Source organism: Neophocaena asiaeorientalis, unplaced genomic scaffold (assembly GCF_003031525.2).
Source record: "Neophocaena asiaeorientalis asiaeorientalis breed wild unplaced genomic scaffold, Neophocaena_asiaeorientalis_V1.1 scaffold264, whole genome shotgun sequence".
Lineage (NCBI taxonomy): Eukaryota > Metazoa > Chordata > Mammalia > Artiodactyla > Phocoenidae > Neophocaena > Neophocaena asiaeorientalis.
In genome coordinates this window covers 6,985,016-7,008,823 of record NW_020185332.1, presented here as the reverse complement: position 1 = coordinate 7,008,823, position 23,808 = coordinate 6,985,016, and the positions used below count along the sequence as shown (strand labels likewise).

General features: G+C 40.9%; 1 protein-coding gene across 1 annotated transcript in view; it reads left to right on the top strand.

Annotated features, from left to right (window-relative positions):
* Positions 1 to 301: 301 nt before the first annotated feature.
* Positions 302 to 23,808, top strand: part of GCNT3 (glucosaminyl (N-acetyl) transferase 3, mucin type) — a 33,914-nt gene continuing 10,407 nt past the window's right edge. Inside the window, exon 1 of the mRNA XM_024735299.1 lies at positions 302 to 364. The gene's annotated coding sequence lies outside the window, so the exon portion shown is untranslated. The remainder of the gene's footprint in view (positions 365 to 23,808) is intronic.

The window sequence follows — 23,808 nt, the reverse complement described above, 5'->3', positions numbered from 1 at the left end:
ATTGTAGTTCTTGCTTCTGCTGTCTGCCCTCTGGTGGATGAGGCTATCTAAGAGGCTTGTGCAAGTTTCCTGATGGGAGGGACTGTTGGTGGGTAAAGCTGACTGTTGCTCTTGGGCAGAGCTCAGTAAAACTTTAATCTGCTTGTCTGCTGGTGGGTGAGGCTCGGTTCCCTCCCTGTTGGTTGTTAGGCCTGAGGCAACCCAGCACTGGAGCCTACTGGGGCTCTTTGGTGGGGCTAGTGGCAGACTCTGGGAGGGCTCAAGCCAAGGAGTACTTCCCAGAACTTCTGCTGCCAATGTCCTTGTCCCCACAGTGAGCCAACACCACCCCCTGCCTCTGCAGGAGACTCTCCAACACTAGCAGGTAAGTCTTGTTCAGTCTCCCCTGGGGTCACTGCTCCTTCCCCTGGGTCCCAGTGCACACCCTACTTTGTGTGTGCCCTCCAAAATTGGAGTCTGGGTTTCCCCCAGTCCTGGCAAAGTCCTGCAATCAAATCCCACTAGCTTTCAAAGTCTGATTCTGTAGGAATTCCTCCTCCCATTGCTGGACCCCCAGGTTGGGAAGCCTGACGTGGGTCTCAGAACCTTCACTCCAGTGGGTGGACTTCTGTGGTATAAGTGTTCTCCAGCCTGTGAGTCACCCACCCAACAGTTATGGGATTTGATTTTACTGGGATTGCGCCCCTCCTACTGTCTTATTGTGGCTTCTCCTTTGTCTTTGGATGCGGGTTATCTTTTTCGGTGAGTTCTAGTGTCTTCCTGTTGATGATTGTCCAGCAGCTAGTTGTGATTCTGGTGTTCCTACAAGAGGGAGTGAGAGCATGTCCTTCTACTCTGCCATCTTCTCAGAGTTTTTGTCATAAATGGATGTTGAATTTTGTCAAATGCCTTTTCTGTGTCTATTGAGATGATCGTATGATTTTTATCTCTCATTTGTTAATGTGATCTATCACCCTGATTACTCTGTGAATGCTGAACAATCCTTGCATCCCTGGAATTAATCCCACTTGATCATGGTGTATGATTGTTTTATTTTATTTTAATTTATTTTTTATTTTATATTGGGGTATAGTTGATTTACCATGTTGTGTTAGTTTTGCGTATATAGCAGAGTGGGTTCATTTATACATATACATATATCCATTCTTTTTCAGATTCTTTTTCCATATAGGTTATTACAGAATATTGAGTAGAGTTCCCTGTGCTATACAGTAAGTCCTTGTTGATTATCTATTTTCTATATAGTAGTGGGTGTATGTTAATCCCAAACTCCTAATTTATCCCTCCCCCCAACCTTTTCCCTTTGGTAACCAGAAGTTTGTTTTCGAAGTCTGTGAGTCTGATTCTGTTTTGTTTATAAGTTCATTTGTATCATCTTTTTAGATTCGAAATATAAGTGATATCATATGATATTTGTCTTTCTTTGTGTGACTTCACTTAGTATGATAATCTCTGGATCCATCCATGTTGCTGCAAATAGCATTATTTCATTCTTTTTTTTTATGACTGAGTAATATTCCATTGTATATATGTACCACATCTTCTTTATCCATTCATCTGTCGATGGACATTTAGGTTGCTTCCATGTCTTGGCTATTGTAAATAGTGCTGCAGTGAACATTGTGATGCATGTATCCTTTCGAACCATGGTGTTCTCTGGATATATGCCCAGGAATGGGATTGCTGGATAAAATGGTAGTTCTATTTTTAGTTTTTTAAGGAACGTCCATACTGTTCTCCATAGTGTCTGTACCAATTTACATTCCTACCAGCCGTGTAGGAGGGTTCCCTTTTCTCCACACCCTCTCCAGTATTTATTGTTTGTAGACTTTTTGCTGATGGTTGTTCTGACTGGTATGAGGTGATTTCTCATTGTAGCTTTGATTTGCATTTCTCTAATAATTAGCCATGTTGAACATCTTTTCATGTGCCTCTTGGCCATCTGTATGTCTTCTTTGGAGAAATGTCTATTTAGGTCTTCTGCCCATTATTTGATTAAGTTGTTTTTTTAAATATATGTATATATTTATTTCTGGCTGCATTGGGTCTTCGTTGCTGCACATGGACTTTCTCTAGTTGCGGCGAGCAGGGGCTACTCTTCGTTGCATCACACAGGCTCCTCATTGCGGTGGTTTCTCTTGTTGCGAAGCATGGGCTCTAGGTGTGTGGGCTTCAGTAGTTGTGCAGGCTCTAGAGCGCAGGCTTAGTAGTTGTGGCACATGGGCTTAGTTGCCCTGCGGCATGTGAGATCTTCCCGGATCAGGGATTGAACCCATGTCCCATGCATTGGCAGGCAGATTCTTAATCACTGCACCACCAGGGAAGTCCTGGTTGTTTGGTTTTTTGATATTGAGCTGCATGACCTCTTTGTATATTTTGGAGATTAATCCCTTTTCAGTCGCATGGTTTGCAAATGTTTTCTCCTATTCTGAGGGTTGTCTTTTCATTTTGTTTATGATTTCCTTTGCTGTGCAAAAGTTTTGAGTTTAATTAGGTCCCATTTATTTAGTTTTGTTTTCCTTTTCATTATTCTAGGAGGTGGATCCAAAAAGATATTGCTATGATTTATGTCAAAGAGTGTCCTGCCTATGTTTTCCTCTAAGAGTTTTATAGTATCTGGTCTTACATTTAGGTCTTTAATCCATTTTGAGTTTATTTTTGTGTGTGGTGTTAGAGAATGTTCTAATTTCATTATTTTACATGTAGCTGTCCAGTTTTCCCAGCACCACTTATTGAAGAGACTGTCTTTTCTCCATTGTATGTTCTTGCTTCCTTTGTCATAGATTAATTGACCTTAGGTGCGTGGGTTTAGTTCTGGGCTTTCTGTCCTGTGCCATTGATCTATACTTCTATTTCTGTGCCAGTACCATACTGTTTTGATTACTGTACCTTTGTACAATAGTTTGAAGTCAAGTAGCCTTATTCCTTCAGCTTCGTTTTGCTTTATCAGGATTGCTTTGGCTATTCGGATTCTTTTGTGTTTCCATACAAATGTTAAGATTTTTTGTTCTAGTTCTGTGAAAAATGCCGTTGGTAATTTGATAGGTATTGCATTGAATCTGTTGATTTCTTTGGGTAGTATAGTCATTTTGATGATATTGATTCTTCCAGTCCAGGAACATGGTATATCTTTCCATGTGTTTGTATCATTTTCATACATACAAATATATATATATATATAAATTTATTTTATTTTATTTTTGGCTGCATTGGGTCTTCATTGCTGTGTGCAGGCTTTCTCTAGTTGTGGAGAGTGGGGGCTACCTATCATTGCAGTGAGAGGGCTTCTCATTGCGGTGGCTTCTCTTGTTGCAGAGCATGGACTCTAGGTATGTGGGTTCAGTAGCTGTGGCGCACAGGCTCAGTAGTTGTGGCACATGGGATTCGCTGCTCCACGGCATGTGGGATCTTTGCGGTCCAGGGTTCGAACCCATGTCCCCTCCATTGGCAGGTGGATTCTTAACCACTGTGCCACCAGGGAAGCCCTTGTTTGTGTCATTTTCGAATTCTTTCATCAGCGTCTTATAGTTTTCAGAGTACAGGTCTTTTGCCTCCTTAGGTAGGTTTGTTCCTAGGTATTTTATTCTTTTTGATTTGAGGGTAAGTGGAGTTTTTCCCTTAATTTTTCTTTCTGATCTTTCGTTGTTAGTGTATAGAAATGTAAACAGAGTTCTGTGTATTAATTTTGGATCCTGCAACCTTACTGAATTCATTGATGAGCTCTAATAGTTTTCTGGTAGTATTTTTAGTACTTTTTATGTATAGTATCATGTCATCTACAAACAGGGACAGTTTTACTTTTTCTTTTCCAATTTGGATTCGTTTTATTTCTTTTTCTTCTCTCATTGCCATGGCTAGGACTCCCAAAACTATGTTGAATAAAAGTGGTGAGAGTGGACATCCTTTTCTTGTTCCTGATTTTGGAGGAAATGCTTTCAGCATTTCACCATTGAGTATGATGTAAGCTGTGGGTTTGTCACGTCTGGCCTTTGTCGAGCTAGGTTCCTTCTATGCCTACTTTCTGGAGAGTTTTTATCGTAAATCGGTGTTGAATTTTGTCAAAAGCTTTTCCTGCATCTATTGAGATGATCATGTGGTTTTTATTGTTTAATTTGTTGATGTGATGTAACACACTGATTTATTTGTGGATACTGAAAAATCCTTGCATTCCTGGGATAAATCCCACTCGATTGTGGTGTATGATCTTTTTACTTTATTGTTGGATTCTCTTTGCTAGTATTTTGTTGAGAATTTTTCCATCTATATTTGTCAGTGATATTGGTCTGTAATTTTATTTTGTGGTATCTTTATCTGGTTGTACATTTTTCTCTTTCATCACTTTAACTATATCCTGCCACTCCCTTCCTGCCTGCAGAGTTTCTGCTGAAAAATCAACTGATAACTTTATGGGGATTCCCTTATATGTTATTTTTTTCTCTTGCTGGTTTTATTTTTTGTTTGAATTTAATTTTTGTTAGTTTGATTAATATGTGTCTTGATGTGTTTCTCCTAGGGTTTATCCTGTATGGGACTCTCTGTGCTTCCTGGTCTTGGGTGGCTGTTTCCTTTCCCATGTTAAGGAAATCTTTGACTATAATCTCTTCAAATATTTTCTCAGACTCTTTCTTTTTCTCTTCTTCTTCTGGGACCCCTATAATTCGAATATTGGTGCATTTAGTGTTGTCCCAAAGGTCTCTGAAATTGTCTTCAACTTTTCATTCTTTTTTCTTTATTCTGTACCTTGGCAGTTATTTCCACCATTCTGTCTTCCAGCTCACTTGTTTGTTCTTCTGCCTCCATTATTCTGTTACTGAATCCTTCTAGTGTATTTTTCATTTCAGTTATTGTGTTGTTCATCTCTGTTTGTTCTTTAGTTCTTCTAGATCTTTGTTAAACATTTCTTGTATTTTCTCAGTCCACGCCTGCATTCTGTTTCCGAGATTCTGGATCATCTTTACTATCATTACTCTGAATTCTTCTTCAGGTAGGTTGCCTAGTTCCTCTTCATTTATTTGGTCTTGTAGGTTTTTACCTTGCTTCTCTATCTGTAACATATATTTTTGTCGTCTCATTTTTTTTTTTTTTTTGACGGATGGGATTGTGTTCCTGTCTTACTGGTTGTTTGGCCTGAGGCTTCCAGCACTAGAGTTTGCAGGCTGTTGGGTAGAGCTCAGTCTTGGTGCTGAGATGAGGACCTTCGGGAGAGCTCACTCCGATGAATATTCCTTCAGGTCTCAGTTTCTCTGTTAGTCCAGTGGTTCGAATTCAGAGCTCCCACCACAGGAGCTCAGGCCCAACCACTGGCTTGTGACCCAAGGTCCCAGAAGCCATGCAGGGGTGGCGCAAAAAAAAAAAAAAAAAAAAGGAAGGAGCAGAATGATAACAAAGAGTGAAAAATAGAATAAGATTAGAAAACTAACATATGTTAGAAAAAATAAAAACATAGATGAAACAACAACTGAAAGTTAAGACAGAACCACAATAGCAAAAAAGAAGGAAAAAAAAACCCAGAAAAAGGCCTTGGCTGTGGGGAGCTGGGCTTAGGCAGGGGCGAGATTTAGACAGTGGGTGGGGTCAAAAAGGCCCTGGGGGGCGGGGCTTAGGCCCAGAGCAGACTGGAGGGACCCAGCAGTGCCTCTGGCCTCAGGCCAGAGGACTAGGTCTGGGAGCCCAGCAGGCTCCCTGGGCCCAAGTGGGTGGGGAAAATGCTACATGCATTCCCACAATCCTCTGATCCTAGAAGGTCCCTCCCCATTCACCTCTCCTCTTCTTCCCTGCTCCCTCCCTCCTATGCCCCTAGGACCCACTTGGTCAGAGGGGGCCCTGGAAGGCTGGGGAACAGGCTTGGAAGCCCAACAGGCTTGCTGGGGACCAAGCCTGGAAACCCAACAGGCTCCTGGGGCCCGAGTGGTCAGGGGAAACTAGCCATGTCTCCCCTGATCCTCCAATCCCTGAGAGTCCCCCCCGCCACTGTCTGCCTCTCCTCCTCTTCCCCCTGCCTCTCTTCCTCCCATACCCCTAGTACCCACGTGGCCTAAGGGGGCCTTGTAGTGCAGAGGACCAAGCCTGGGAGCCCAGCAGACTCCCTGAGGCCAAGTGGGCAAGGGAAATGCTAGGTGCTTTCCCCCTGATCCTCTGTTCCTGGTTGGGCCCTCCCCATCCACCTCTCTTCTCCTCTCCTCCCCTCCCCGCCACCCCACCTTGCTCCTAAGACCAACGTAGCCAGAGGAGACCCTGAAAGGCAGAGGACCCAGCCCTGGACCCCAGCAGGCTTCCTGGGGTGCAGTTGTGCAGGGGAAACACTAACTGTGCTCCCCCCGATTCTTCGAGCCCCTGAGGGTCCTTCCAGGCATGCCCCTCCCCTCTCCCAGCCACCTCTCAGGGGTGCTCATCCCTTCCGACATCCACTTCTCCTCCCCCCTCACTCCTCCCCAATGTCCAACCCAATCACTCAGGGGTTCCTCCCATCTCCTTGGGCTTCAAGTTCTCCCACCAGCATCCGGTAGGTGCCTTACTTGTGGGGAGACATGACCTCCACATCCTCCCACTGCACCATCTTCTAATCTCCTTTTCAATAGAAAGGTTTTCTAAGGAAATGACTTGGAGCCTTCCACATTTATCAGATGGCTTTTCATTATTTTTTTTCCATTTTTGCACTTTTGGATCCAAATTTCATGGCCTGTTTCAGAAGAAGAGTGGAGATTGTTAGGTCAAGTTTCACTGCTGCAAGACACAGAAATAGTTTTTTACCAATTTCACCAGGTAAAGTCAAGTTTGCCCTTTCCCAAACTTGTAAGGAATTTAGAAAGGAGACATCTTCATCCAGGAAAGGAGATCTTGCTGCTTTACTGTGTTAAGTAATAATTCTGTCGTCACAACCAAGATTTCTAGCAGAAATCTGACCCAGTTCCATCTCAATTTCTTTATTCAATCTGTCCATCCCGCATGTCTCAAAATGGACATGATGATGAGAATAAGCTACAAGTTGCTCATCTGCATCAGTTTCAGTAAGAACTACCTTTGTATTACTCTGATATGATTTCTCTTCATCCTGGGTCACTAACCACCCAATTTCTGTAGAACAAGCCAGACAGCACAGCTAATGCCATCATCCAACACTGCATCCAGGGGCTGAACTAAGTGGGATATTCAAATTCTTCTGAATTTTTGCAGTTCCTTTAGAGGAGCATTAATTTCAACAGAATTCCAATTCTGGGAAAGGTTAGCAGCTTGTAGTCCCTTTAGTCCTGCTCTTCTTGTGATTTGATCTGTTACACTGAATTGTTCATTAGGACTATCATCAGAAGATTGCTGTCTTTTTCTTCCTTTAAGTCTGTTAATATTTGCCCCACATTCTTAGGTACCCATGTGTTGGGTGCATCAGTACTTACAAATGTTATATACTCTTCTTGGATTGACCTCTTTATCATTATGTAATACCCTTATTTGTCTTTGCTTTAAAGTCTGTTTTGTGTGATATAAGCATAGTTACTCCAGCTTTCTTTTGGTTTCCATTTGCATATCTTTTGAATATCTTTTCCCAGTCCCTTCCCTTTTAGTCTGTGTGTGACTTCTGAAGCAAGTCTCTTGTAGGCAGCATATTGATGGGTCTTGTTTTTTATCCATTAAACCACTCTGTTTTTTCTTGATTAGATAATTTAGTCCATTTACATTTAAAGTAATTATTTTTAGGTATTTACTTATTCCATCTTGTTAATTATTTTCTTGCTGTTTTAGTTTCTCTCTGTTCCTTTCTTCTCTTGCCCTCTTCCTTTGTGTTTCTTTTTCCTTTGTGTTTTGATGACCTTCTGTAGTGATATGCTTAGATTCCTTTTTCTTTACCTTTTGATTATCTAGTATAGGTTTTTGCTTTATGATTACCATAAGGCTTACATAAAACAGCTTATATTTATAACAGTCTATTTTAGGTTGATAGCAACTTAAGTTTGAATGCATTAAAAAACCCACATCTTTATTCCCCCCACAATGTTTTATATTTTTGATGTCACAGTTTTACATATTTTTATCTTGTTTATTCCTTAACTAATTATTGTAGCTAGTTGTTTTTAATCTTCATGCTAACTTTAAAAGTGATTAATCCCCTACCTTTACTATTTATTTGTCTTTACACTTTCAGATGTTTCCTTGTTCTTAATTAGCACCTTTGCTTTTCTGCTTAAAGAACTTCCTTTAATATTTCTTGGAAAGCCAATTTAGTGGTTATGAACATCTTTAGCTTTTGCTTGTTTGGAAAGCTCTTTATTTCTCCTTCAATTCTGAATGATAACTTTGCCAGGTAGTGTATTCTTGTTTTTTGTCTTTTCAGCACTTTAAATATATAGTGCCATTCCTTTCCGGTTGGAAAATTCCTGATAATATTCTCACAGGGAATCCTTTGTATGTAATGAGTTGTTGTTTTTTTCTTGCCACATTTAAGATTCATTCCTTGTCTTTAACTTTAGACATTTTGATTATAACGTGCCTCAGTGTGGGTTTCTTTGGGTTCCTAATGTTTGGAATTTTCTGCCTTCCTGGATCTGAATGCCTGTTTCCTTCTTCAGGTTAGAGAAGTTTTCAGCCATTATTTCTTCAAGTAAGTTCTCTGCTATTTTTTTCCCCTCTGTTCCTCCTGGGAGCCCTGAAATGCAAATGTCAGTCCACTTGATGTTCTCACATAAGTCACTTAAGCTATCTTCATTTTTATTTTCATTCTTTTCTCTTTTTGCTGCTCTCATTGGATGAGTTCCAGTGCCCTGTTTTGAGTTCACTTATCCTTCTGTTTCATCTAGTCTGCTGTTGAATCCCTCTAGTGTATTTTTTGATACAGTTATTGTATTCTTCAGCTCTCTGACTTCTATTTGGTAATTTATTATATTTCCTATCTCTTTGTTGAAGTTCTCACTGTGTCATCCATTTTTCTCCCAAGTTCAGGGAGCATATTTATAACCATTAGTTTGGACCTTTAATCAGGTAAATTACTTTTCTCTGTTAAATTAAGGGTTCTTTCCCCTGAGGTTTATCTTGTTCTTTCATTTGGAACATAGTCCTCTGTTTCTTCATTTTGCTTGACTCTCTGTGTTGGTTTCTATGCAGTAGATAAAGCAGCCATCTGTCTCATTCTTAAATAAGGGGCCTCATGTAGCAGATTAAGCCTTATTATTTAACCCTGCCCTAGCTCTTGGTTGTCTCTCAAACCTTTGTGATTGTCCAAACAGCTTATTTTATTTATTTTATTTTATTTTTTGTTGCGGTACGTGGGCCTCTCACTGCCACGGCCTCTCCCGCCGCGGAGCACAGGCTCTGGACGCGCAGGCCCAGCGGCCATGGCTCACGGGCCCAGCCAGTCTGCGGCACGCGGGATCCTCCCGGACCGGGGCACAAACCCACGTCCCCTGCACCGTCAGGCGGACCCTCAATCACTGCGTCACCAGGGAAGCCCTTATTTTATTTTTTAATCGCTGCCAGTAGTTGAGGCTATGCCCAGACCTGTCATTGTCTCAAAGGGGAGGGTCTCAGTCAGCACCTAGATTCAGGATAATTAGAAGCCAGACCCTCAGGCAGCAGTTTTTAAAGTAGGCAAATAAATGGAGTCCTGTGGGACTGTAAGGGTAAGCCTCCCTGTCCACCAGAGCCTGGCAATTTGGAGGTGTCCTGTGGGAAGCAGGTGAAAAATCAGGGCTCCAGACAAGTGTATAAGTTACTTTCTGGGAGATACCAAAATGCTGTAGTGAGGCAAAGGGAGGATGCAGAGACGGTGTCCACCAGCCTGTGTTCTCTGAGTGCACTTCCACCAGCCTCTAGTTGTGAGTCAAACCTGAAACTGCCCCTCAGGCCAAAGCTCCAGGACAAGTAAATAGGCCTCTTTCACAGAAAAACAAGGATGTGTTTCAGTCGGCTCTGTGCCATGCCCTAGGGGTGTTAACTTGTCAAGGACTGTCCCCAGAATTGTTAGTTTCCAGGGACCTAGGAATGCAAGCCTCCCTGGCCACCAGAGCCAGGGGATCCAGAATCATCCCCTGGGCAGCAGACGTAAAACCCCGGCGCCAGATGAGTATAAGAGCTGACTACGTGCTGTAGATATATTAGAATTTCCTTCCTTTTTTAGGCTGAATTATATATATATATAATAATATTATTATATATATATAATTATATTATTATATATATATATACACCACGTATTGTTTTATCCATTCACCTATTGATGATTTACAATGCTTTTTAAAAACAGCTTGACTGAGGTATAATCGACATACAGTGAACTGCACATTTCAAGTCTACTCTCTCTCTCTCATACAGGCAGACCTCATTTTACTGTGCTTTGCTTTATTGTGCTCAGCAGATACTGCATTTTCTTTTTTTTTTTAACGAATTGAAGGTTTGAACCTAAGTGTCCATCAACAGATGAATGGATAAAGAAGATGTAGCATATATATACAATGGAATATTACTCAGCCATAAAAAGAAACAAAATTGAGTTACTTGTAGTGAGGTGGATGGACCTAGAGTCTGTCATACAGAGTGAAGTAAGTCAGAAAGAGAAAAACAAATTACCGTATGCTAACACATATATATGGAATCAAAAAAACAAGGTCATGAAGAACCTAGGGGCAAGACAGGAATAAAGACACAGACCTACTAGAGAATGGACTTGAGGATACGGGGAGGGGGAAGGGTAAGCTGGGACAAAGTGAGAGAGTGGCATGGACATATATACACTACCAAACGTAAAATAGATAGCTAGTGGGAAGCAGCCACATAGCACAGGGAGATCAGCTTGGTGCTTTGTGACCACCTAGAGGGGTGGGATAGGGAGGGTGGGAGGGAGGGAGACGCAAGAGGGAAGAGATAAGGTGACATATGTATACGTATAACTGATTCACTTTGTTATAAAGCAGAAACTAACACACCATTGTAAAGCAATTATACTCCAATAAAGATGTTTAAATAAAAAATTGAAGGTTTGTGGCAACTCTACATCAAGTAAGTCTGTTGGCGTCATTTTTCCAACAGTATTTGCTCACTTCGTGTCTCTGTGGCACATTTTGTTAATTCTCGTGATATTTCAAAGCCTCCGCCAGCCAAAAGACAACATGCTGAAGGCTCAGATGATAGCATTTTTTAGTGATAAAGTAATAATGATGGTATGTACATTTTTTTCAGACACAATGCTATTGCACACTTATTAGACCACGGTATAGTGTAAACATAACTTTTACATGAACTGAGAAACCAAAAATTTTGCATGACTTGCTTTACTGTGATATTTGGTTTATTGTGGTAGTCTGGAACCGAACCTGCAATGTCTCCAAGGCACATCTGTAGGGATATATATATATATATATGTATCTCCATAAAATCATCATCTCAATAAAAAAAAGATTACTTTATGCTATAGCATTAAAACAAAAAGTCAAAGTACAAAAGAGGCATAGATTATATATTAGGGAAGCACACGTTCATTGTTGGAGGAATAATCACAATCCAATATTTTCTTACCAACATCAGCGAAGTATGTTATGAGAGATAGCAAAGAAGTTTAGCTCTAAGGTCATAAAAACTTGTATTTTATTACTGATACTAGGCCAAGCACTGTACCTGAAGTTAGGAAGAATTGACACATTCCTTGAAACAAATTTCAAAGCCATGACACGTCAACGTGATGTGCATCACAGTGAACTATGATTAAGGAGTTGATCTTTAATCGTTGGGAGCTTCCTGCTGAGTTTGAACAGAAGCTGCTCAAAATCCAGAGACAGATGATTCAGTGGAGCCAAAACCCAAACTACAAATGTAGCCAAATATAAAATGCTGACTAAACCCCAGGGCTCTTCATCCTCAAAATTACAATGTAAATGCTAAAAGTTAGAGCACAGGTTACAGGTCATTTGTGTTCAAATATGTTCAAACAGGAAGGAGCTCTTTCTGTAAGCATAAGGTAAACATTCTAAATGACCAGAAAGCGCCACAACTACTGAGCCTGCGCTCTAGAGCCCACGAGCCACAACCACTGAGCCTGTGTGCCACAACTACTGAAGCCTGCGTGCCTAGAGCCCGTGCTCCGCAACAAGAGAAGCCACCGCGATGAGAAGCCCGCACACTGCAACGAAGAGTAGCCCCCGCTTGCCGCAACTAGAGAAAGCCCGTGTGCAGCAATGAAGACCCAATGCAGCCAAAAATAAATAAAAATAAATTTATTAAAAAAATAAAAATAAGTAAGGTGTTTATAGGAAGGTTCTACTAGCAACAGCCCTAGTCATGCTTACAGGACATTTCTTTCAACAGCATGAACAAATCTGAGTGGAAAACAAGCTTGTCTAAGGGTCACACTGATTGTCAAGAAATCACAAGCAGGGAAAGAGGAGGAAAATTAATTCAAGGAATTTCTACCAAACCTTTATAGGTAATAATAATAACAATATGACCTCAAAGAGGTTGAAATGAATCAAGAAGATTATTGAGGAAGATACTTTGGTGTTGCTGTGCTAGGTGGACTTACCAAAGGCTATTTCTCTATTCAAACAATGGGGTTTTGTGGTGTTGTTCTGTTTGTTTTAATTTTTATTGGAGTATAGTTGATTTACAATGTTGTGTCAGTTTCAGGTGTACAGCAATCAAAGAATGGGTTTGGATAGGAAAAGAGAAATTGAGAGAACAGCAAAACAGAAAACATAATAGAGGGTATATGTAGATTGTCTCTAAACTCTTCCAGGTTCTAAAATTCAAACCAACCTTCTATTGACCAAATTTACTTTACCATGTAAAGTAGTCCATCCAGGATGGGCATTCCAGCTAAGGCAAAGCAATCTGTTTCTATTTAATATAACAATCCTTGTCATGTAAGAGTTAGATTAATAATGTGAATTTGTACAACACTGCTGTTTCTTTGTTTCTTATCCCATTGAATAAAATGTGTTGTGTTTATTATTAGCATAACTCAAAAGAATTGTTTTCTGCTGAATTAAAATATGTTACTTGTTAAAATACCTGGCTATAGCTGAAAAGATTCTAAGTTTTTTGAACTAGTACTAGTCTAGAAACACAACAAACTCACTTTTTATTTTTCAGTTTATACTCAAATTCCAACAGTTAAATTATTTTTTAATGATATGTGGTAAGCATTACTCACCAGTGTCTCCCTACAGAAATAATGTTGTCTTGTTTTCCTGATATGAAATTCAAACATTTATGTGAAATTATGCAGTTTTCATTCTTAACTATCACTGACCAAGGCACAGCCTTTTTGATTACAAAAGGAGAGCTTGCCTGAAATACTGAAATAATTTATTCATTTAGTTGGCTGTACAACTACTCAGTCTTTTCCAGTCACATTTATTGTATTTTGTACAGATTTGCTTGATTCTTGGAATATTTGCATTATTTATGAAAACAAACAGCAAAACAAAAAACAGTTCGTTGTTTTGATGTCCATAGAAGCATTTTGAATTGGATGTTAATTAACTCCTCCCCATCTTGTACCTGTTGCTTGTCCTAATATATTATTATTTTTTCTATTATTCTTTATCCTGATTCTTTATTTTATTTTATTTTTTAACATCTTTGTTGGAGTATAATTGCTTTACGATGGTGTGTTAATTTCTGCTTTATAACAAAGTGAATCAGTTATACATATACATATGTTCCCATATCTCTTCCCTCTTGTGTCTCCCTCCCTCCCACCCTCCCTATCCCACCCCTCCAGGCGGACACAAAGCACCGAGCTGATCTCCCTGTGCTACGCGGCTGCTTCCCACTAGCTATCTACCTTACGTTTGGTAGTGTATATATGTCTATGCCACTCTCTCACTTTGTCCCAGCTTACCCTTCCCCCTCCCTGTGTCCTCAAGTCCATTCTCCACATCTGCGTCTTTATTCCTGTCTTGCCCCTAGGTTCTTCAGAACCATTATTTTTTTCTTTAGATTCCATATATATATGTGAGCACTAATGTATTATTTACCCTTGGAATATAGAACAAGCACTCAGTATGACTGAATCTCACTGAGCATTTTGTAATTGAACTGAGAGATTTTTAAAATTCCCTGGAGTATGAGAAGTATGTTCATTAAGAGAGCTAAGTGCTCTGTGATTGTGTTATGAATTAAAATTTTAAAATTACCTTTATTTATTTTCACATCACTAAAATGTGATATGAAAATAAATAAATAAATGCCCAGAAAGCTTCGTGTCCAGCTTTATTTGTTGTGGCATTTGTTCTTCCTCAGTGGCTCATAAAACAGCGATGTATCTTTTAATCAACGGAATCTAACTTGAAGAAAGGCGGTGCTTAGGAAAAGATATGAAAGGGAGTTTCAAGCTTCCAAGTGAGATGTTTCTGGTTTTCACTTCCTTCTTGAGATGCCTTTGTGTCCTCCACCTTAGGTCTTAGGGGCAGCTTGGGTACAAGCAGCACAGGATGGGATCCCACCTGGTCTGAAGATTCACCTGGTCAACCACACCTAGACAGTCCTTTTTATGTATTATTACTAGTCCAATCTGAAACATTTCACATGCATTCAAACTACAGTTGACCCTTGGACAACACAAGGGTTAGAGGCGCTGACCCCCATGCAGTCAAAAATCCAAGTACATATAACTTTACAGTCAGCCCTCCATATCTGCAGTTCCACGTCCATGGATTCAGCCAACCACAGATTGTGGAGTACTGTAGTTTGTATTTACTGAAAAAAAAATGTCCACGTAGAAGCGGACCTGTGCAGTTCAAACCTGTGTTATTCAAAGGTCAGCCGGATAACTTCAAACTCAGCTAGTCTTCCCTGAAATGAGAGAAGTATGGTTAAATGCCCAGCCCTGCATACCTTTCAGCTGCTGTGTGAGTTCAGCCTCTCACAAACCAATAAATATTTACTGCCTTCTTGTTCATTTCTGGGATTCATACATAGCACTTGAGAAAGAGAAGGTAGATATGTAGATTCATTTAACCAGTCTCCATTCTGGGCCAGCTGTGCTATAGAGTGTTTTAAGTGGCAATTGCCTGTGGAAGGGTTGGCTTGGTAAGTTCACTTCAGTGGAGAAAAGGGAAGTCAATGCAGTGTTTGGACTGAATGGATCACATTCTTTTTAATTGAAGTATAGCAGATTTATGATGTTTCCGGTGTACAGCAAAGTGATTCAGTTATATATATATACACGCACACACACATATACATATATATACACACACATTCGTTTTCAGATTCTTTTCCATTATAGGTGAATCAATCACTTATTAATTGAATTTGTTCACCAATATAACCACATGAATTCGTTTTCCATTCCATTCATTTCGTTCCAGTCTGTTCCAACAACATTTGTTTGGCACAAATACTAGCCACAATCCTAGGTCCTGGGGTTACATAATGAGTGAGATGCAATCTTTATCTGCAACAAGGTGACAGGCCAAAGGAGTGAGGTAGTGGGGTGCAAGGCCAGAGATTAAATGACTCTCTATGCTGCGTTGTGACAAGTGCTAAAAGAGGTTCAGGTTTTGAACTGGACAATCCAGTCTTAATTAGCTTTCTGCTTATAAAACAAAATGAAAAAAATTAAACAAACATTAGGTCTCAGCCTAGAAGTGACCTCTTTCACGAGTCCTCTCTGACCCACATACTTGTTTCCAAAGCACATTATCCGATCATCTAACTCATGGTCTAATACCTGCTTGTATTCTCTAGAAGTCTGTTATGTCCTGAGATAAGCCCACATTTGGTCCACCAAGTACACCCTTTTATGCAGTATTGAAATGATAAATGTTCTTTGTGAAAATTTCCTAGAGAGAATTTTAGGAACTTGCTTCCCTTGATGAATGTTTTTTTTCCAGAGAATTTATTCCTCCTATTTAGGTTTCTAAAACTCTACCTTTGAATCTTTTAAAGTAGCAAAATTTATTTTTTTTTAATGAAAAATCTTTTAAAATGTGTTGTTAACCTACAGACATGCTGTAGATTATCATAAATTGTCTTCTCACATTAGGAAATTTATTTGGGGGCCGGCAAGTATTTATCTAGCATAACAGATATGTTAATTGGTACATTTTGATACCTGTGGATGAGGGAATTGACAAAAATGAGGATGCAGAAAGAAAGGCATGGGTGTGGGAAAGCCTGCCATCTGTCCTGGGAGCTGTGAATGCTGCTTTTGGCAGTAGTGTCTGAGCAAGGTGGGTTAAGTATGAAGGAACCTGGTTGCTGTGCAAAGGTGTCTGGATTTTATTCTTTGAGCCCATTCCCTGAGCAAAGGGAAGTTCAAAGTTGTTTTTGGCAGGGGAGCTGTACAGGCAGAGCTGTGTTTCAAGGTGATAATCTGAAAACAGGAGGGGCTAGACTCAGGGGAATAATTTAAGAGGCTGCAGCTACAGAGCTTAAAGGCAAGAAAGGAGGGTGGTGAGAATGGAGAGTTAATCAAGGAAGAATCCGAGGGCCTTGGCAATCTGCTGCAAGCCCGTTGTGCTCACTGCTCTGTATATACTTGGTGCTTGGGAGTCATTGCTCCATCCATAAATGTCTTACTGAATGAGCGAATTCCTGTAGATGGGAGGGAAAGAAGAGGAAGCTAAGGCGTCATTGCGAAGTCTGGCCTGGGTACCTGGGTAGACGGTAGAGTTGGCCAAGATTTGGAACAATGGGGCTGGAGCAGGAACAGGGAGGAAGGAGATGTGTCCCAGCTGGGTCAGCGGAGGGGTCATCAGCCTCTGTCTTTTCCCAGGTGTACTTCCTGTGACTATGCTTCTGCCCTGCTGCCAACTTCTCCCAGTGATATCAGCACATCTTTTTGGTTGTTGCTTTTCTGGGGGGTTGGATATTCTTGTTTTTAAGAAACTTCCAGGCGTTTGCATGCTCTCTGGAAAAATCCCATAGTCTTTGGACAGCAACTGTAGTAAGATCTTAATAAGACAAAAGGCTCAGTAACTGGGAAGGGGTGTGCTGTTTAACTGAATTTTTCTGATGTCCTTCAGGTAAATTAGAAACCTTTTTAACATACTCAGGTGAAATATTCATAAAAAGAAGTCTACTTTCCTTTAAAGGCAGATGGTTGACGATTACCATTAAGAAAGATTATTTAGAACTTGGAAATAAGAAAAAGAGGGGGGCAGCATATCTTTGCACGAAGGTATTCTCTTTTTTTTTGGCTATGCTGCATGGCATGCAGGATCTTAGTTCCCTGACCAGGGATCGAACCCGTGCCCCCTGCGGTGGAAGCACAGAGTCCTAACCACTGGACCACCAGGGAAGTCCCACACAAGGGCATTCTTTAAGAAGCTTACCTGCAGGCTCGTTCATTATCTGGGGAAGGACTTCTCACCTTCACTCTACTGATCTTTTGGGCAGGATACTTCTTTGTGTGGGGCTTGGCCTGTGTGCTGTGGGGTGTCCAGCAGCATCACTGGCCTCTCCTTACTAGATGCCATCCCTCTTCCCCACTCCCTACTCCTGGCTGAGTTGTGGCCAAAAGTGTCTCCAGATAATGCCAAATGTCCCCTGGGAGGCAAAACTGCCCCTGTCTGAGAATCACAGATTTAGAAGAATGAACATTTGTTATTTGCTATCGAACATCTGCTCTTTGCTGTTAAAGGCTCACACTCGGTCCAGTTACTTCTCAATTTGCAGATCTTACTCTGTTGAGAAGCAAATAATTTTTCCCCAGTAGAAGGGAGATTCCAAATGGTATGGTTTTGTATTATCTTGTAGGGCGTTAACCGGTAGTACATCTACACTAGAAACTTGACTCTAACCTTCCTTTATAAGTGCGTACAAATAGTCAGTTTCGCAAAATGCTCTTGGAACCAGATTTACCATCTTACTGCGTCCATTAAGTAGTGAGCTGAGCATTTGATGCACGTTCAATGTGTATTTGGGGAGAGTGGTTTTTTAACTTCAGGGAAAGTTATGCTTTAGCATGGTTAATTTTCCTGGCAGTCCTATGATCTGGGGCTGCCACTGTGAACTTTGGGTCAGAAGGCTCCTAGCTTTCAGATTTGGTTCCCAAGCCTTCTCAAATGTCTCTCTCTGGTGCTTTTACATTCTTCCTGTCCCACACAGCCCTCTCCTCTTGCTATCCACATCGACCAGCCACCCACCTGGTTGGACCCTCATCATATCCACTTGACCACTGTAATATCTGCCCCCCACAGGCTTCCTCACTGCCAGTCTTTTGCCCCTTCCTTCCATCCCTGATAAGATCCACCTCCAAATAAGGATTTTTTTTTTTTTTTTTTTTTTTTTAAAGATTTATTTATTTGGTGTTGCCGGGTCTTAGTTGCGGCATGCATGTGGGATCTAGTTCCCTGACCAGGGATCGAACCCTGGACCCCTGCATTGGGAGATTGGAGTCTTCACCGCTGTGCCACCAGGGAAGTCCCCAAATAAGGATTTTTGAACTGTGGCTCTGACATGATGTTTGTAGGACAAAGACAAACAGGCAGCAGGAACACAGAATTTCTTTTTTTCTTTTTCTTTTTTTAAATTTTATTGAAGTATACTTGATTTACAATATTGTGTCAATTTCTGGTGTACAGAAAAGTGACTCCGTTATACATACATATCTTTTTTCATATTCTTTTCCATTATGGTTTGTCATAGGATGTTGAATATAGTTCCCTGTGCTATGCAGTGGACCTTGTTTATCCATCCTGTATACAATAGCTTGTATCTGCTAATCCCAAACTCCCACTCCTTCCCTCCCCCACTCCCTTCCCCTTCCCCCTTGGCAACCGCAGTCTGTTGTTTATGTCCGTGAGTCTGTTTTTGTCACAGATATGTTGATTTGTATTGTATTTTAGATTTCACATATATGTGACGTCATATGGTATTTGTCTTTCTCTTTCTGACTGATTTCACTTAGTATGATAATCTCCAAGTCCATCCATGTTGCTGCAAACAGGATTATTTCATTCTTTTTGATTGCTGAGTGATATTCCATTATGTATATGTACTACATCTTCTTTATCAATTCACCTGTCCATGGACATTTAGGTTGTGTTTCCATGTCTTGGATATTGTAGATAGTGCTGCTGTGAAAAAGCTGGTCTTTCAGATTCAGGGTTAGGGGTTAGGGTTAAGGTTTCGGGTTAGGGTTCCCACACAGTGAGGAAACAGAGACCCAGTTAAAGTCACACAGGGAGGGAGGGGAATCATTTTGAAGAGGTTAGTAATCAGGTTGAATGTGCTGGGAGAGTCTCTGGAAACTGGCTTTGTGCATAAATCCCAGCTGTTACCTGTTCCCCCGTCACTTCCATTGCAAAGTACAGGGCAGAAAGTATTTCCGTTAATGGGCATGGAGAAGGGAGTGCCAATTAATCCAAGCTTTTCTGGCTTCAATCAGCACCTCCCAGAGCCGTCCTGACCCGTTTCCTTTGGCTTCAGTATCTTGCCCACTTTTACAACAGATAGGGCTGGCTTCCTTCTTCCGCCACTCATTGGATCATGTGGCTGGTTTATCCTGATACTCCCATAATTAATTCTGTTTTCTTTTTCCTCCCACGGTCTGTTTCTGCTTTCTTCCAGCCCTCTGGCCTCCCAGTGCTACTTCTCTCTTCCTCCACGAATACTACCTTCTAACCGCTCCTTTTTGTGGTTCTCCCACAGGGAACCAGTAAGTGAGTTAGTCCCTTAAACTTTTCCCCTACAACTATAATTGAGTCAGCTTTGTGTTACATGCTGTTTATCTTTGCGCGATTGCCTAGATCGAAGTACACATCATATCCACTTTCTTGCAATCGGGGTCATGATTAGAGCCCACAAGAATATTTAAATAACACCTGAGTTATCTGGGCTCTGCCTCTCAGGATGTAGCCAAGATTAGATGGTCCCTAATAGAGGTAGTACAGTCCCATGTGTAATACCAGCTACGATTTAGTTTGTTTGCTCTCTCCTTCTTTAGCCAGGTTCTGATTTCCCCTCCAAAATCGCCAGCATTGTGTGGTTTTTCAAAATCACTGACTGGTGTTTACATAATCAAAATTGAAGTGCATTTTTGGAACTTAGTGACACCTCCCCTTCAAGCCAGTACTGTGCCCTTAGGTCCCCATGCCCATTCCTCCCTCCATTCATTGGTGTTTGGCTTTTTCCTGAAGTGCCAAGCCAAAAGGTTCATAGCTTGTTTTCAAAGCATAGCTGTTTGGTCCTAGCATAATCATTGCCTTGACTATTTCATTCCATACCTCAAAATATATTCCAGATGGATCCAAAGTTTAAATGTAGCAAATCGCAGAACATTTTTTAAAAGAAAGTGTGGGTGAACATTTTGTATGACCCTGGAGTGGAACTGGGCTTTCTAAGGATTATATGAATTTTGGAAGCCAAAGGGAAAAGATAGATAAATTTAACTACGTAAAGTAACTGCAAAACTTCTACGTATCAGATGTTGCGCCTTGGAAAGAACCCCATAAAACATAGTCAAAGTCAAACAACACACTGGGGTGAAATACCTCCAAAACCAGAACACAAAGGATAATTAACTGATAAATTCAAAGAGCTTTCACAAATGAATAAGAAAAACTAACAATCCAATAGAAAAATGGTTAGAAAAAATCAACAGGAAAGAAATTTAAAAAGAAATGTAGGGAATTCCTTGGTGGTCCAGTGGTTAGGACTTGATGGTTTCACTGCTGGGGCCTGGGTTCATTCCCTGGTTGGGGAACTAAGACCCTGCAAGCCACAAGGCATGGCCAAAAAAAAAAAAAAAAAAAAAAAAATGAAATGCAAATGGCCAAAAACATGAAAAGAAGCCGAAGCTTACTAATGATCAAAGAAAAGTAGATGAAAATCATAGTAGGCTATCATTTGTCATCTATTGATTGTGGAAAAGACAAAAAATGAAAGATAATACCAGGTGATGATGAGGGGAACAGGTACTTTTATGGTTAAAGTGGGTAAAACCTTTTGGGTAGTGCCAATTAAACAATTTTAAATCTGCATCTCTGACCTAGAAATTATTCTTCTAATAAATTATTAGAAGTTATTTTTATAGAATAAATTATTCTATAAAAATAACAAATGTACAAAACTGTAATTTTTAATGCAGCAATTTTTATAATTGAAAATGTGTTGGAAATAACTTCATTTACATAGATAATAAAAATGTACTGACATTGAATGTTTTTCAGTGTGTATTGTAAAGAGAAAAAGCAAGATTCAAAAGGGCAGGTAAAACAGAATCCAGTTTTTTGCATCATCATTAGAATAATATATTTTGACTGCTGTTGATATGCATTCTTCTAGAAGATTCCTACAAAGATACCATGAGTCAGTAATTAGGTTGCTGGATTAATAGCTCTTAATAGGTTCAGTGATCCTCCGTCCCTTCAGAGAGGGTCAGGGTTCAGCCACTCAATCACCTGCTCACTCACTAATTGCACAAATTTTCGTTGTGCACCTGAGGCAGTGAGTGAGGTTAAGTAAAGTGACTGTGAAATGGGATTGCCTAAGTGTGAACCCGTCACATGGCGCTCTTCTCGGGCAGGTTAATTTCTTCCCTTACACATGATCCACTCTACCTTCCATCATGGGTGGCAAAACTGAGGCCCAGTGAAGGTACACGCTGCATCCTAGGTGGCTTCCCAGTTAGGGACAGGCAGAGGCTGAGCTAGAACTGTCCCAGGAGAGGCAGCCTGGCTAGGAATTGTATTCCTAGTGTGGGCAGCTGGCGTGCAGAGGTGATAAGGGGGTGGGAGCCGGGCCAGACATCAGGGTACAGATTCTGGCCCTGCCACCTACTAGTTGTGTAGTCTCGGGTAAGTTATTCAGCGTCTCTGTGCCTTACAGGATTTGTTGTGAGAATTAAATGTAAGGTGCTTAAGACGGTGCCCGGCACACAATATGTCTCAGTCTATGATTATCATTTGCAAGGTACTGGGGATTAAAAGGTGGACCAGAAAGCACAGTCCTTGTAACTGAAGGCATTTATGACACAGTGGAGAATAGAGTGTGGGAAATACTATGATGAGGTAATGTTTCAGGATGTTAAGAGAGCGAGGAAGGGGGGCCTCCAACCCAGGCTTGGAGGGTCAGGGGAGGCTGCCCAGGGGAAGCCACAGCCAAGCTGAGACCTAGAGGAGGCAGAGGTGGTCATTCCCTCTGGGTGGACAGAACAGCCAGGGTCAAAGTCCAGAGCTGAGATTGAGCCTTGTTGTTTCCAGGAGTTTAAAGTAAAGCAGGTGAAATCCCTGAGCACAGGTATCCTGATTTTGAGGATAAGGCGACTAAGGTGGACATTCAGCCTGGCTGTTTCCTCTACCCCTACTATTTGCCTGACTGATCTCTTTACCCATCAAGTATTAGCCTAAATGCCACCTCCTCCAGGATGTCTTCCAGGGATCCCACTTTCCCACAGAGCTTTATGTCTACTTGGTACGAGTACCCTTGGTACTTTCCAAACTTTATTGTCCCTGCTTGTTGATTGCTCTTCCTACCAAACTAGGAGCTCCTCCATGGTGATATTTGCATGGCACTTGTTTACCAATGCATACCTGTTAGTATGGATGAGCTCACAGAGGCCAGGAGAGGGTCCAGGAGCTTCCCCAAGGACAAAGGGAGATAGAATTTTCGCTCGAGTTCTTAAATTCCACAACCGTTACACCATGGACTCCACTACCAACTACGGGAAGCAGGTACATACCCAGGCCAGATGTGGGCTGCAGCCGAGCTTTGCTGGTCAGGGCAAAGACAAAGCTCGTTATGTAGTATTTTGTAATAACCTCTAAGGGAAGAGAATCTGAAAAGGAATATACATATATGTACACGTACATGCGTCTATGTATGAAACCGAATCACTGTGCTGTGCACCCGAAATTAACACAACATTGTAAATCAACTAGACTTCAATTTTAAAAACAGGTAAAAAGAAAAACAGACAAAGCCCATCTCTGATGAGCTGGAACTACAGTATTTGAGGGCTTGAGAGGTACCGAGGACCAAGTTCAGTCTGCTTGGCCTCTCGGTTGCTCAGGAATCCATTCTGCCTTCCTGACTGGTAGGTGTGGGTTGGAGAGAAGTCATAGACGCCACTGGTTCCTACAGGCCTGCACTCCCCCCCCCCTCACCTTTCCATCTGCTCCCCACCCAAGAAGGGAGATTCTCTCTGCCTGGGGCCCAGCATGTTGTCTCAATGGTCTATGCCTGAAAGATGGCCATGACCATAACCACAGAGTGTACACAGATGATGGGACCTTATGGGCTAAGACAGCCTAGAGAGGGCCCTACCCTAGAAATACTTTCTTCACGTGCTATCCAAAAGGATGGCATGAAGAGCCGGTAGTTTCCTTATTTCTAATTTGTTTTTTAAGACCAAGAAAATAGAACTAAGATGTACTGTGTGTTGTTTTGTCATTTCATACATTTTTATATTTTCATATTAGTTGGCATGGTGGTCATTTTCCTTTAAAAGATCATATGAGTAAGTGAAGTGGCATTCTGTGAGTGTGAGGTGGTGCAAGTATTTCAATTATCTTGTTTAAGTTGCTCTCATTATAAAAACTTCCAGTTTGACATTCATTAAAAAGGTACTTCTATTAGTATCCAGTTAGACATAAATACATGCATATACATACATATACACATGCACACGATCCTACATTCCCCCCCAAAATAAAGACTGGATCTGTTCACATAGACCTGCAAAGAGGTAAAATTATGGTTGACTTCTGCAATCAAAGACAACATGATATTTTTTTTATTGAAGAATAGTTGATTTACAACGTTACGTTAGTTTCTGGTATACAGCAGTGATTCAGTATATATATATGTGATATATCACATATATATATATGATTCATGTAAATATATATTTTCATTTTTAAATTATGGTTTATTATA